Source organism: Polyodon spathula, chromosome 7, assembly GCF_017654505.1.
Source record: "Polyodon spathula isolate WHYD16114869_AA chromosome 7, ASM1765450v1, whole genome shotgun sequence".
Lineage (NCBI taxonomy): Eukaryota > Metazoa > Chordata > Actinopteri > Acipenseriformes > Polyodontidae > Polyodon > Polyodon spathula.
The window spans coordinates 14,548,160-14,563,359 of NC_054540.1; the positions used below are offsets into that span (position 1 = coordinate 14,548,160).

The following is a 15,200-nucleotide window of genomic DNA, read 5'->3' on the forward strand; positions in this document are numbered from 1 at the left end:
ATTGTGCAGTCTGTTATAAGCATTCATATATAAGGATCGACCTAAAGATGCGTTAAAGATGCATTAGAGCAGTTCTGTCTGAATAGGCAAGTTAGGCAAGACATTGGATGTTTCTTATTTTGTGGTCCCTGCAGAGCCATGTAGTCATAGCAACCAAAAGAACTGCTGGTAAAGAGCTCATTTAAGAAGTAGTCCTCAGTTGTTGATGGGCTGAATAGAGGTCTGTAAAGGGTAGCCTTGGGAAGAGCTTGCTTTTCTATGTGGCAAGGCCCTGGACCTGTTTTGCTATGCAAGCATACAGATTGTGTGGTGTTTTCAAGGGACACTGACAAAATACCAAGAATCTAGATTCTGTGCATGACAGAAGAGTGACTTGAATAATGGTTTAGGTCTTTAATGACTACAATGTACTCCTTATTACGTGTAGACAGTGATTTATTTGATTTGTATTATGATATAAAGTATGCATGTCAGCAGCGTTTGAACCTTTTGTATCCCTTATTGCTAAGAAGCAGGAGGGCAATTCCTATTTTAAACCCCCTTGGTAGAGTTTTTTTTAGCCAACAGTATCATATATTATTGTAGATAGGTGGGAAGATAGATCAAATAAAATAAGTTATGATTTCAGAATGTCTCAGTGTGCATTTAGAAAGGGCTATAAAGCTTTTCCAAACATTATTTAAATGGAATTCAGTACTGTATCTCTTTTGCTGCTGTATCTTTTTCGCTGCTGTATCTATGGGTAATGCTTGTTGTTATATTTAAATTGCAAATAATTGGAATACATTCCATTTTCTCAAAGCTGAAGCAGGTTAAAAGTTATTGGCTTTGCATAAATTCTGCTTTAGGTTTTTAATGTCCTCAAGATTTCCTGACTGTTATCCATCCTTCATGAAGACATGCACAGTATTATACAGCAGGGTTAATATCATAGTGTTATTTCAGAATGCGCCAATGAATTATAAGTGTTGTACATGACCATTATCAGTGGAATAGTTCATGTATATTTAATAGCTGCATTTTCTGCATTCATATTTACCTCCTCAATTCCACTTTGAAAACTATCAGGATGGTGGCAGCATATTGAGAAGCCCTGTCATTTTTTGCCTTTATGCATTTTCTTGCTCTATCTTTTAGATGTCTGTCAATATGATTTTTCTTTTTTAATTGGCAAAAGACATGTCTTGAATAGCTGGCAGTTTAAGTGTTAAAATTAATGAGATGATCCATCTCACTGACAGCCTCTAGTGGGACTGAAAGCATAGCTTCCTTACTACTCTTCTGTAGCTGGTGTAGATCAAAGTGTTATCAGAGCTTAAATTGTATATAACTATGGTAACTGCCTTTCAGTAATACTTGACCTCTACTGGACTGTATTACACTGAGAAGGAATATGCCGTTACAGTTGACTGTAGTAATTTCATTGAATTGACCAGTTACATATAGTGCCAGGTTCCTGTGTGAATGCTGCTCTGTGGTTTCAGGTGGAAGAGATCATTTTATCAGTTAAATATTTTGTGTAGGAGTTCTCTTAATATTATAACAGATGCCCTCTCATGCAGTCTGGCTGCTCAAACTCTGCAAAGTGATTTTTGTTATAATGAGACACCCTACACACAACATATTAAAGTGTTGCAGAACACCCTGAAAAGTTTACAAGAACCTTATTACGTTACCTGTGTAGTCTGTATTGCATCACTGCATTTTTATAAACTTATTTCTGACTTTTAATCACACATGATGGGTCATAAATCAACTGGCCAATATACTGTGGTGGGATTAAAATCCTCTAAATGAGTGTGTACCGTAAACGCACACAGAACCCAGATATACAATACACAATTACAGGAACAAACAAAAGAAGAACCAAGAAACTGGCATTTTAGCCTCTTTTTAAAGGCATGTGGCTAGCGTTAATTGATAATCAATTAACACCTGGCCACATGCTGCACATTCCAATTTAATTAGGCAGGAAGGAAAGTCTAACCTCCCGGCCCTGTCGTACGTAGCCAGCACACACTCTGTACAAAAACTATAAGCCTCTAGTAAGCACTTAATTGGTCCAATTATGTAATTTAGAGTATAGTTGGAACAAAAACCAGGTGGGACACCAGCCCTCCAGGACCAGGATTAAAGACTCCTGCACTACTTGATCATACATGACCTGTTGTTGTCCTCAGCGTCAACTGACATATTACCTGCCCAATAAATAAATCAGTGCCTCGGTGTGTGTGTGTTTTTTGACAGGTATTTTTGTGTAGCTGAAGTTCAAATGATTAACTAGCAATAAATAACAATGGCGTGTATATTACATGCAATTTGAGGACTGTGAAAACTATTGATTGAATCAACCTGCGGCCTAGTCTCACAGTCCTTTTGGCAATCCTCAAAACGTACTGTATGTATACCCCAGTGAACACTGATTCTATCCATGTAACACTTTCAGTTTAGATTTGCATTATATCAGGGCTTCTCAAACTTGGTCCTGGGGACCCTCTGTGGCTGCTGGTTTTCTTTCCAACCAAGCTCTCAATTACTTAACTAGACCCTTAATTGAACTGATAATTTTTTTAATTAAGCAGAGTAATACTGGAGTCTGTCTGCTTATATTCCCTCTCGCCCTCTCCTCTCATTTTCTACTGGCCGACTTGTTATGCCTTCTCTTCACTCTCCTTCCTCCCCTAGTCCTCCTGTGGTGGAACCAGCTACCGGTTATCCTCAGGACTGTTCAGTCTTTTACTGCTTTTCAATGTTTTCTCAAAACCCACTTATTAAATCTTTATTTGTAAATATATACAATATATCTCCTATATATATATTTATCTATATTTGTTTTGCATTGTAATTTGTATAATTTATATATTTTGATTAATGCTCTGCAAGTAGCTTTGGCTAAAAATGATTAAATAATAATTACGTTTTCCAGCAGGGTAATGTTGCAGCTCCATTGTAACACACTGTTTGTAGTCTTAAATAAACACTGTTCTTATCTCAGAGAGCTGGGAGGTGTTCCCTCTCCAATGAACCATAGGTTCCTGAGAGATGCAATGGCCCCAGGTCTGTTTTTTGTAATTAAGGGAAACACATCCTGGCTTCAGCAAGGTGTTTCCTGCATAGTTCTGATAGCACAGACTTCCTTGCATTTTCTGCAGTCCCATTGTTTAAATAATGCAATACAGAAATGTGATAACTGTTTGCTAAATTCCCATAAAGATTGAAGACTGGTATATAAATAGACAGGGAAATGTAAAAAAAAAAAAAAAAATGTAAATTACTTTTGAAGCTACTTGCTATTTAATGATTTAATGAGTGGTGGTATTTAGATCCGCCACTGTTAAAATCAATTGAATAGACTCGGTAATTCCCTAGATATTATTATGCCTGTTAAAGCTTAAGACACAGTTTTTAGCCAATCAGATTTAGATGTGTATTTATATTGAACAACCTCTAAAATAACTGAAGTGATTGATCAATTTCAGTTGTCATTAAATGTAATGCACTTCCTGTCATGGCAGAGCAGATCCAATGGCAATCGTACTGACCACTTTTCTACATGGTCAGTTTGGACCTGCTCCCACAGTCTCCTACTGTCAGAGGCAGTGCCATGCTTTGCAGATTGCGTGGAGGCTTGCTTTGTTGTTGGGGATTGGCTTTTAAACCACTTGGCAAAGATTTGATGGCGTGGGAGTTTCCCTGGCAGCTCCGTAGGTGCTAGGTTCCCTTTTTTTAAAATAAATTCCATTCTTCCCTCGTGGTTCTACAGTATGGTTTCCATAGCAACTCCTCAAACTAACATTCTCCCCCTCAGGTTGCAGTGAGTGCCAGTGTTAGTCACTTAAATGTATCATTCTTTTTGTATTCTACAGAAATGCATACAGATAGCAACATTTCCATGGTTACAGCAAGGCCCTGCAATCCTTTTTATTTTGTATTAAATGCAATGTTTGCATAAGGTAAGTGAAACTGACAGTTGTTTTTTTTTTCTTAAAAAAAAAACGGTGAGACTCTATATATTATGTAAGGTGCTCGGAGCGTACGCAGTACATATTTATTGTTTAATTGCTTCTTGAATCGAGATGTACGTATATGGGTGGTTTATGATTTTATTGCATTTTTCCTTGTAGCACTGTATAGTGTTACCTGCCTATAATGGAAATGTAGTGTCCCTATAGTGAAGCAAAACATATATGTACGTGTCTCCTTTAACAACACATAGCACCCTCTGGTGCATCAGATTCTAATTCTCCCTTTCAGTGTGTCAGGCCTCGGAGCTGAAACCGACTAATGTGTAGGGTCAGTCTTTATTAATAAGGCAGAGGCTACCATTTCATGCTGATTGCTGCCTTCTACTCATCAGTGGTGTTTGCTGGCCATGTGAATGGTATCTTTAAGTCTCGGATGTATCTGGCTGTTGTCTCTTGAAATGACGGGTCATATTAAAATAATTGGAATGTAATGAAAGCTTAGTTTAAAGGGAGGTATTATAGTACAAAGGGTATCAAGGTTAAATGTGTACACACTTCTGATTAGTTTAGTTCAGTAGTTTAGAGTTATGTAAGACTTTTGGATGATTCAGACAGTGAACTGCATCATTATAGCTTGCTATTTTGATAGCACTGCATGTCTTTAATGAAGAGGAAGAGAACAGGACAGATACAATTTGGGTGCAGTGAAGGATTCTATATTTGTTTTATGCTTTTGATACTGTCAGATTACACTGCCTGGACACTTTTTTAGGACCTGAACCTAATACTATGTTGGGCTACTATGTGCCTTGACATGCTGTGGCATAGACTACACAACATGCTTGATGGTATTATTAGGGATGTTAATCCATTCAGTCTTCAATATTTAAAGGAACTGGTGCAGAGATGGACAGAGGATTATGATGACAAATATGTAGATCAAATTCTCAAATATGCTTAATTGGATTGAGATCCAGGGAATGTGCTGGCAAAGGAAAATGCTTGCTATCTCTGTCATGCTCCTCAAACAATTTGGCCACAAATCTGGCATGGTGGATGGGTGCATTATCGTCCTGACAGTAGCCATCGCCATCATGCTTAAGTAAACTTGTCATTTCTTCAGCCTTCCTGAGTAATCAAGGGACTCGGCTTATACCAGGAAAACATGCCCCATACAAGAGATATTTCAAATCCAATTGGGTAGACAGGTCAGTATAAAATTACCGGTGTATGTTTCATCTAAAAATAAATTTTTTAAAAACAGTATAGAGCATAGATAAAAATATCAGTTTTCATGTGTACCAGTCACAACAACACAAAGTACAGTATGTAGATAAACTGTAATGAACAATGGCTTGTATATGATAAACATCAAATAAGTCACTTGCAATTTGGTTTAATTTGTTCACTGCACTCATTTATAGTGACACAGCTATTTACACATTTTGTAACAGTGTTATTTTAGCTGTATACAATGTCAGCTGAGCATATTTCCTTTCCTGGTATTAACAGCATTTACTTGAGTTGTATTAGCTGAGCTGATCTCAACACTGAGCTGAATTATTTACATTTTAACACCATTTGAGTTACATTACAATCAGACTATACTTGTTTTAATAAGTACTATATATATATATATATATATATATATATATATATATATATATATATATATATATATATATATATATATATATATATATAAATAATAATAAATAATAACAATGTTATACATACCCCTGTATGTTTTTTTACATCCTTGGCTGCTGTAATTTTTCAATTGGAAATTCTTCCTTTGCAAGAGCATGTGTTAAATCTATCAAAGGTGACACAAGTTGCCTGTCTTTTCATTTCTCCAGTGTCATACATAGCCTAATGGTGTTGTCTTCAAAATCTCTTTTAATCAGAGTTTGGTTTGCTTTCTAACTCCTGTGCCCAGATACTATGTGCTTCTAATTTATAGTGTTTTCCTTCAGAGCTGTCCTTCTTAACCCCCTTGTAAATGAGTCATTAATTTTTCTCAGAGCACTCGGCTTGTCATTGTATTTTGTGCAAACTTTGCAATATATGGTATCCACATATGTCGCATCAGTGATGCTATAGCAATAGTTGCTATAATAAATGCTTGTCTCACCAGACATTGTGCAAATGATTACAAAGCAGTCTGTCATTCAGCAATTTGGATACATTTGCTGTATACTAATGTTTCTTTACTGTATCTGTAACAGAAATACTGTTTTATAACAACATGCTACTGTATATAACTCTTTTTATCTGCTAGTGGACTTAAACAGAAGGTACTGCTTCATTTCTTGATTATTAGAGGCCATTGTTAGACACTAGAATTTCTAGGTTACATATTCTATTATGTACTTTTTATGAGGCAAAACTAATAGTATTTGTAATCTGCTGAGTGTACCTTGAAAATTAGCTAAATGTTTTTGTTACTTGCTGTAGTATGTAGCTTCAGGTTTCATAAATAATGTTTGCAGATTACATGTGACTGGTGCTTTTTTTTTTTTTAAAGGATTTTGTTTTATTTATGATACAGTAGTATAAAGAATTAAATATTGATTTGTTCTTTAATGGTATGTGACTTTTTCTGGGTCACATCTAGCAGGCTCTTGGTCTGTCATTAAAATGTAACGCTTAATTAGCCTGGTTATGTAAGCCGTTTGCTAAAGTGATGATTGGTTTGACAGCTGTAACCACAAAGCTTTACAGTGAAATTAAGAATGTTGTTAGGTGCTTGGGGTTATTGAGAATGTAGAACTTATTACCCTGACATTAGCTCTTTCAAGAATTTATATTTTTCATCTCCAATTTCGGGGTAACACTTTGCAAGGAAAACACAGTTTCACATCGGTGGATTCATTGTGTCCAGGTTTCCAGTCAAGATAAAGCCATGGGGAACCTGTCCTCTAGGTGTTCTGGTTGCTTTTTGGGGTGTGAGGTAAATAAACAGTATTCAGCTTGTAGAATTAAATGCTTCAGATTTATGATAAACACAGAATTAAAATTTGAAGCTTCATAAAGCAGCCTCCATCAATTACCTGAATGTTTTTCGCTATTATGCACGTTTTTGAGAGGGAAAGGGTTTATTATTTTAATTATCAATAATTACTTCCAATTAGGTGACAAAAAGTGAGAATGCATCAAAACATCAAAAATTGAGCCTCTTTAACATTAATATCGGCTATCAACGTCATAGTTCATTAAAAACCTTCTTTGTCATTTGTTTGCTACAATTCATAATTGATGTACTCTATAAAGCTTCCTGAAAGGCAAACAAAGTAATAAACAATTATATGAGCTTCTGTATAACACATACCATTGCTGTAATTGCTGTTTGTTATATGCTGTAAATAGGAAAACAATCAAGATTTTAAAATTGATTTTCCTACAAAACCATTCATCATCTTGTCAGGTGAATAACACATTGTTCACATCTGTCTTTATTATAGCAATGGTGGAAATTCTAAGAAGGCTACATATGCATGGAGAATAGAGCTCATTAATACACAGAAATCAATATAAAAATATTGCATGTTATGTATTTGCATAATTATATAATCTTCAACTATATACTCTAGTACAGTCAACTCCCCTGTAGTGCATGGTTGCAAAAATAGTCAGTGGTTATACGTAAGTCCTCAACCTTAGATAAGACCTTAGTTTCAATCAGGTGTCTACATCTAAATCAAGCATGACAATGTTTGAAGTAATGGGGTTAAAAGTTGCCCATTGGATTAGAGGAAGTATAAAGCCATTTCAGTAGACGCTGTAGTTTGCTGTGATGTATGTTTCTGGTTTGAAGAATCAGGTTGGCTACAAGTTAATTCTTGTTGAGAGAAGGGCTTTAAACATATTAACAACCTTAAGAGGGGATTTATTTTATTTTATTTACATCTATGCGTAGTATTAGAAATAATATTAAAAAAAAAAGTAAAAGGTCAGTGAAGAAAAAAAAAAAGCAGAGGCCTGCCTGTGGACTGGGACAAAAAACAATGTGAAAGTTTCCCTTGTGTGGTTCTACAGCGATACTCAGCTCAGAGATATTATAGTCTAAATAGATTGTATGTAGAGAAAAACAAAGTTGGGCTCTTTGACCCTTTGACTGTGTAAAACAATCATATTGTCCGACAATGTATGTCCATTTAATTGATTTGTGTAACTATACAGTATCAGAGTTTAATGTTCCTTCTTTAAAATGTTTTATTACAACAGATATATGAAGTTTATTTTCAGCGGATAATAAAAAAAAAAAAAAAAAAAAAAAACTTCTTTATGTTTGCACAGGATTCCACAGCCCTCTTATGTTGTGTTTTGAAGGGAGTTTGCTGCCTGCTGGTGGGAGGCAAAAACTGCTAGCACATCAGGAGCAACTGACATCACCCTTTAAGAAAACGATAGCCCTCATTAGAGTATAACAAGAAAATGCAGCCTATAAACAGACATGTGGTTATGGCACGTTTTACATAGGGATCAGCTATCAGAGAGAAGAGCACTTAACTGTTTAACTGCTGTTCATTTAATACATCGCTCCGAGAATAAAGACAGTTCAAGCAATTCAAACCATAAAGTACCTTGTTTGGTACTGTGTAACTGAGGTGTATGCATTGTGACAGGTCTGACAGGGAGCGACAGTAGTTAATATTAGGATAAACATCCTTGAGCACTGTGAATTGTGGCCAGGATCCAGGAAAAAATTGTCTGTACTAATTGAAAGACATTTCCCTAAAGTTTCTTTAACTTATAAGAGAGTCTTTTGCAAAATCCAGAGTTTCCCCAAACATGTCTGTACCTGCAGATGCTCTTGAACTTAGGTACAGAAACTGATGTTATCAAGACATGGATCCCTTGTCTATTTTGACAAACAGCCTGCATTCATTTCTGTAGTGATTACAGTTCCTCTTGAGATAACTGTAGGCAGTTTTAAATTTGCATATTAAAGAGATTGTCACCTACCTTAAAAATATCATAAAATAATAATGTAAAATGTGTTCTGTAAGCATTATTCTATCCTTCTCTGCAAACAAATGATTTAGTCTTTTATGGCAACCAAGGATTTCATGCTTTTAAGGATGTGTGCTAAGTTTAGTCGAGTAGTATGCTGCAGTTTGTGATTTTGGTTTGTTAAACGTTTTGGTCTGTATCTAAAAAAGCATGTGCTGTAGATCAAGAGACAATCTAGTCCTATAGCACAAGGTACCGTTGTTGTCAATGGTTTTCAGATGTTAAACTATGCTTGGTTATGCAGTGTAGAAGAGATGGTTTTATAAATGGAAGACACTGCTTGTTATGTCCCTTAACCAGTAGAAATGGCTTTCCGTCTTTGGGAATTGATTACCTATAATACAAGTCCCATTTCAAGCACAGAATAAAACATAAGCAAGTAAGTGCTGTAAACCTTTGACTGGATATTCCCTCAAGGCTGAAATTATCGCACAGGTTTTCCAATTTAGATGTTCATTTTGCTATGCATTATGCATTACAGTTAATGTTTAACTTATGTGTAGCCTCAGAAATCTGTTGTTGTGTTGCTGTTAATTTCAACAGTAATCATATGTTTGTCTGAAAATACACAATGTATAGTTTAATGTTTTGTTTAAAATGTTAGTAATACATATATATGAATCTATTATATATATATATATATATATTATATATATATATATATATATATATCTATATGCATATATATATATATGCATTATATACGTATATGCATTAATATATACATATATTAATGGTATATATATATAATATATATATATATATATATATATATATATATATATATATATATATATATATATATATATATATGCAAATATATAATTTTAAATGTATATAAACAGCCCAATTAACAGTAACATTAAAATAAAGGTTAAAGGCTGGGGTGATTCATTGATCCATCGATGGTAAAGCATGTGCATTGCTTTTTTAAAATTGACTCCCAATATATAGGAACTATGACCTTGATTTTTTTTTTTTTTTTTTTTGCTAATGCAATGACGGACACAATTATTGCATTGAAATAATTCAGTATCTTTTTCCTCTTCGCAGCCATATTAGGAAGTACACAGTCTTTTTTTATTACTGCTTGGTTTCAATGCTTATGGGCATGAGTGGAAAATCCAATTCAGTATAGCGGACATGGAACTTAACCAGTGAATGCTCAGTACAAGGAGATATTTAAGTATGCTCCTTGAATAAGAGGTTAACAAGCTTTTTTGATGGCTCTGCACACATAGTATATTCTGATTTTGGTTTTACATTAAAAAATAGTTTGTATTATTTATGCATCTGTTTCATACTTTAGCTATTGTATTAAAAAGCTTTGAACATAAATTAAGGTTTGTTCTTGTATGTTTTTTTTTTTTTTTTTTTTGGTTGAAGAAGAAACAGGAAGTTAAACTGTAAAACATTGGTAAGGTCAATTATGTTAGCTTCTCATCTTCATTCAGTCTCATTTGTCTTAATATCTGAACCTTGTTTAATACCCTGAATTAAATAGCTACCCTGACTATGCATTTCTGTTTCTGTAAAGGGTTTAATCTCATTGATTCATTTGTTGTTCTTGGAGAAGCAAATCTTATACAGGTAATGATTTTTCTTACTGGCTAACTTACCATGTATCTTTCTAGAGCACAACCTGCTGCTCTTTGCTTCTCTTTGACTCCCACTGTTAGGGCTAGGCAAGCACCTTCACTGAATTATGTGTCTCCAGACAAACATGTATTTATTCATTTTATAGGATGTGACCAGGGGTTCATGATAATCAATACATCATTTAATGCCTGGACACATTCCACACATTTCCAATTAAGTAATTAACAGTTAAACAATTAAACTGTGTGGCTGTGCAAAGCTGGCCATCTTGACTGTTAGACTGTTCTTCCACACCTGATCCAAGATGGCTGCCAGCCACCAAACACATTTTTCTAATGGTGCAGCGTGTCTGCCCTGCCACAAAAGGTTAAGGTTGTTTCAGCCAGTTAGAGCACAGATATGCATGTATTTATTGTGCAGCAACAGCACAAATCCAGCTCAACAGTACATAGTACATACGCTCAACCATGCTGTTATAAAGCTAAAGGTGTAATTATAGCCATGGAGCAATACGTATAGCCCTTGGTGAAACTTATATTGTAGCTGAGTTAGATTTAACTGCTGCACTCTGCTCTAGTTCATTTTAAGCACTCAGGTGTTTTTTTTTTTTTTTTTTTTTAAATATGCTGGACTCATGTAGATTTCCCTTAGTACCATGCCCTGCTATTTAATTATACATATATTTTTCTTTTTAAAGGAATTTAGGTTAAACACCTACATTACTTTCTACACTAAAGGGTATCCCTCAATATTAATTGTTTTGCTCGTGATCACCGAGTTCAATGTGTACAGTATAACCAGCAGGCACAACCCAACACTTTTCAGCATTGTTGCCAGCTTCCCAATCATCAAAAGCAGGATAGACTGTATTTAATACCACAGGTTGTGTTTTTCTGGATAGCCTCATGTCAGGAAAATATGGGTTCAGCATCAGTTTATTTATTTTTTATTTACAAACACCTTTTTTTGTTGTGCATATCTTGGACTCCCCAGAGTATATGTACTTTGTTTTGAAAATAATATCTCTTGCAATATATATATTTTTTTTTTGTAACACTGTGCAGGCTATTTTTCCCCATCAAATAATAATACTATACAAAAGCTTATTGCTGTAACTTCTGAATAACTTTCTGATATGTAACAGGAGCTGTTATTTTGGTTATCAACCTAAACCTTACATTGTATGTTGCCTGTTGTGAATTGGTGTTCTTCTGCTGCTCCACCTCTAGCTTTTGTGCTGGCAATAATTAAAGCCAGTGGACCCGATTCCAGCCTAGCTTTACTTAGATGCTGGAGATTTCACTATGAATAATAAATATTTCAGGAGATCCTCATCTCTGGCTTTTAATGTTAGCCTTAGGGAAAAAATGGGGGATGGAGCAGGGCAGCTTGATTAATTAACACCCATCATCATTAACCTCCTGTTTAAACCCCAATCTCATATTCATAATTTTGAATATGCTGTGAGTCGTTCTCTGTTCAAAAATTTAAAACTCTTAATTTTCAACATGAACCAACTCCATCAGGAAATCTCTCTGCTGTATTTTCCTCAACAATGTCTCATTCATTTCTCCAATGGAAACTCAGTACCGTCTACTTCTAAGGCAGACTTCTCTCAGCAACCAGACTTGCTGCCCGGGCATTATGGAGATCAAAACGTCCCCGCCAGTAGGCTCTGCCATCTGAGCAGCTATTTTATAAGGATTGACCACTCTCCTAATTTTTTTAAATCCTGGACAACAACAATATCAGCATCCCAGGTGGAAGTGAAAGTATGGCGTTGTCCAATTTTTATTGTACCTTTTATATTGTACCTGCCTGTATCTCAAGTGCACTGCCACAAACTAGCTCACCCAGAGCTTCAGGACAGGCGACAGCACTGCCCTCCTCTCCAGTCATGGTCACTCTCTCCTCTCAGCACAGTAACCAGGAGACACAGCCGAAACAAATCCCACCCTTCAACTTCATTAACAACATTTTCGAGGACATGAAGTCCCTCATTTACCCGTTCGCCTCAATCTTCAATTACACATCACCCCTCAGGGTAGAACCTTCATTTCATGTCTCCTCGTACCTTTTCTACAGCATCAAGCCAGGAAGCCCAGAAAAGCATATCCACGCATTCCAGGTAGGACATCATTATGCATTATTAATTCAAAACTGGAACGAGCTTTCACTATTCTACGAAGACTACATCTCAGCCCCCCATGACTCAACCCTTTTCACAGGCACCTCATTTCTAGGATTCAGGGGTTTCATGAATCGCCAGATTCCACAAGCTGATTCCAGCAGCAGCTCCAGTCCCATTGCAGGTGTCCCATCCACAAGGTTGCCTTGCACGGCTGTAACTGCTATCAGTCTTCTGTGCAAAAAACTTGATTCCTTCTATCTGTTCTATCCATTCAATCAAGACTTCACAGCCCATTCTACCTCCTTCTGTCAAAATACAATCACAATACAGTATCAGAGCATTTAAGATAAACATTCCAATCGCGAGGGCTGTTAAATCACAATAATCAAATATTCTACCCTGCATCACTTTCTAAAGTCAATGGTTTTATTCTAATCATAACCTCTATATGGCAGTATAACACCACAAGTCCTATACATTTTAGTGGGTCTTCTTTCACTGTGAAAGTCATGTATTTTCAAATCAGGATCAATTTTACTTCAGAAGTTAATATTTAATTTGATGGGATACACATGTCAGATATGGAAACCATGTCCTACTATTATCAACGTTTCAGTCATGGCTCCTTCCTCCCCATGCAATGGACAATACACTCATAGACTGCTCCTGATCAAATCTATAGGTTTCACAGCAGCCTCAGAGCAACACATTCTTCATCTCTACCCGAAGCCAGTCCATCTCTACCCGAAGCCAGTCCATCTCTACCCGAAGCCATCTAAACCGCCTTAACACTCAAAGACAAATATCCACATTCAGCAGATCTCTGTGCAATACAGCAGGCCACTGCACACTACCGAAGGCAGTCCATCGTTTGCTTCCTCAGAGCTCTGTACTGCTCAGCAGAACCCGCCCTCTACTCATAATCACTCCTCACTACAGAAGATCTCTTCTCCCTCTTCAAATCTGCTCACTGTTGCAGCAGGCAAAAGTTGCTTTAATTTACCAGTTAATTCTACACCTGTCCTCCTCCAGAGCCTCCAATACTCAGATCGTGGCAGCCATTTCTGCTTGACCATCTCAGTATGTCCACTGTCCTTTCCAATGCTACAAACATTAATACATGGTGAGAGACGTGGTACGAGACTGGAAATCTGTCTTGATTATGAGTTAAGGAGTTCCACAATTAGGAGAATGACTTGAGTTATGAAACCCAAATCTCTGAATGTGAGTTCATCTTTTCCATTCTAAGCAGACATGAGAGTAGCAAACCGCTGATCGATTCCGTATTAACTATCACATAGGATAATCTCACCACTGTCATCTCCAGAACCGTCTTCCCAATCATTTCGGATCAAGCAGCTACTTCTGCAGCCAGAGCCAACATCGATCTCTGTCTGGTCGAGGAGCATGGGGCTCTGGTCCTCTGCAGCAGTCGATCCATACATCTGTTCATCCCTTACCGACATAGCCATAGCCATCAAATACTAGCTAGAATGCCCAGAGTGGGGGCTACCTGACCACCGGGGCCACCAGAGGTTTTCCCTTTCGAGGAAGGGGTTTTTCCTCTCCACTGTTTCTTTTATGTTATGCACTGGCGCAACCCTATTGTTTGTCTCATGGTGAGGGTCTCTGCGGGGAGCCAGGGGGTTTATCCTTTGGGGGGGGGGGGGGGGGGGTATTTCGGATCCACTCCCCAGATCTCAGGTTAGCCACGCTACCTCACTCTCGAACTAGGTGGGTTCTCTTCTTGCCGAGTGAGTCAGAGGGGACCCTCAGCCACACTATCCTTTCGCAGCTCAAGCGCCTATTCTATCTCACCGTGTGAGGCGCTGTCCTTCCTTCACTCAGAACATGGGCTGCTTCACGCTCTCAGTACCTGAATCCCAGACTAACCCATCTCTCTCTGTTGCAGGTTTTCTGTGGGATGCCTTCCTGCTCCCGGCTTCGGAGGCCTGTGCCTCACCTCTCGTGAGGGCAGCCCCAGACCAGCCAGAGAACCCATTACTATCTCTCCTTTCAGTCCTAAGCTGTTGGACTATTCCTATCTCCCCGAGAGGTGCCTCTGCCCAGCAGTGCCCTTTTATATGTTTTCAGATACTCAGGAATGTGACCTTTCACCAAGCTCTGTCCTCGGCAATAGGAGAGCTCATCAGTCGGGATCTATTTTCTATCCTAATTTCAAGCCCAGGCCTTTCTAAGCCTGCACCTAATTCAGAGCTTTGCGCTCGTCACTCTATCTTTGGCCGAGCGTCCTCCTGTCGATACTGTCGTACTAACAGCTTGTTTCTTCTTCTGTTTTTGTTGTTGTTTTTTTTAGGTTGGTTGATTAAAGGGCTGCTGCTAGTACTAGCAGCCATACGCAAACAATCAGCCTGTGTACCCTTACTTAAACCTTTGTTAATAAAAACAAAAAAAAATTATATATATCATATATATATATATATATATATATATATATATATATATATATATATATATATACACGCACA

At 37.0% G+C, this 15,200-nt stretch overlaps 1 protein-coding gene across 6 annotated transcripts in view; it reads left to right on the top strand.

Moving 5' to 3' along the window:
* The window catches only part of LOC121318216 (SH3 and multiple ankyrin repeat domains protein 3-like), a 281,025-nt gene that overhangs the window by 2,952 nt on the left and 262,873 nt on the right, over positions 1–15,200 (top strand). The window contains exon 1 of one of the 6 annotated variants that reach the window (XM_041254656.1): positions 10,381–10,398. The exons of the other annotated variants lie outside the window; for them this stretch is intronic. The gene's annotated coding sequence lies outside the window, so the exon portion shown is untranslated. Of the gene's footprint in view, positions 1–10,380; positions 10,399–15,200 lie in introns of those variants that run through there. 6 annotated transcript variants of the gene reach the window in all.